This window comes from Meleagris gallopavo, chromosome 16, assembly GCF_000146605.3.
Source record: "Meleagris gallopavo isolate NT-WF06-2002-E0010 breed Aviagen turkey brand Nicholas breeding stock chromosome 16, Turkey_5.1, whole genome shotgun sequence".
In the NCBI taxonomy this organism is placed as follows: domain Eukaryota; kingdom Metazoa; phylum Chordata; class Aves; order Galliformes; family Phasianidae; genus Meleagris; species Meleagris gallopavo.
In genome coordinates, this window is record NC_015026.2 from 13,475,205 (window position 1) to 13,476,388 (window position 1,184).

Consider the following 1,184-nt stretch of genomic DNA (forward strand, 5'->3'; position numbering starts at 1 on the left):
CCAGCGGCACAAACGCCAGCACTTGCTGGACTCACAAATTCCGTGCTGCCGCCTTGGCCACGATCCAGTGCAGATGCACTGGGCTGTCAGGAGATGAGTGACTCCACCGCTGTTCTTGGGCAGTGGGATGAGAAGCAGGAGTCAGATCCAATAAGGGATTGCCCTAACGCTCCAAGCCGCTGCCCCTTGCTGCCCACGGGCAACAGGGTCTGGGCAAGGAAAGGGGTGTGCTGGTCGTACTGGGTGTGCATCTCTTGTTCACAGAGAAGAATTGCAGCATGCAGCGAGAGGCCTGAGAGAAGGGTGCGAAAGTGGGAGGTGGGAGTGGGAGGTGGGCGCTGCCGTTGACACAGGCACTGTCCAAGGCAGCAGAACCCCAGAGCTTCCACGTGAACCCAAAGCAGAGTATTGCCAAGGGGGGAGGAAGGAAGAAGTTTCAGGTTCGGCCTTGCGGATGGACGTCGTTCTGTGCCCACACAAGTGCTTTGTGCTCTTGATGCTGAAGGCAGCCACCCAGAGCTGGGGAGTGGGTGTACAGCCCCTGAACTCTGACCAGCAGGGAAATCGGGAGAACAGAATGCAGGCACTGCTGATTTTTACCAGTTTGCTTTAAGACTCATTGCACTGTTTCAGGAAAAGTGTCCCTCAGAATAAGAAAGAAAAGGAACAGGGTTGAAAAGAAAAAGGGTTGGTCTTAATTGTGTTTTAATTGTGTGTTGTTGTTGTTGTTTAAAATATGCAATCAGACGATGGTGTTGCAATGTCATTGGTCTCAGAGTATCATTAGGAGCTCATCTGTACCCACAGTGTCCTCATCAGTTTCTCCTTCCTGTTCTTCTTCTGTGATTTCCATCAGTAACTCCTCGAGGTCCTCATCCTCAGAGAAGAGTTCTTTCCCTGCCTCTGTGCAGCTCAGCTGCTGCACCTGATCTGTTTGCAAGGTATGGGATGTTGAGTTGATCTCTGACTGTGCCCCAGAGTCTTCCTGGCTTCCTGAAAGCAGTTCCCAACTGGGGAGAACAAGGAAGAGAATAGTCTGTACCTGGCGTTTCTAACTGGAGATACACTTTCAGCAAACCAGCTCTGAGATCTGTGGTTAACCCCTCCCGCACCTCACACTCACACAGGGATGGCGATTCAGTTAACCTGCGGCTGCCTTTAGAGTGCAAGATACCAGCAGGCAC

The 1,184-nt window shown here is 52.1% G+C and overlaps 1 protein-coding gene across 1 annotated transcript in view; it reads right to left on the minus strand.

The window, feature by feature from the left end:
- LOC109370169 (zinc finger CCCH domain-containing protein 11A-like) overlaps positions 1-1,184 on the minus strand; it is a 129,935-nt gene that overhangs the window by 2,854 nt on the left and 125,897 nt on the right. The window lies entirely within an intron of this gene.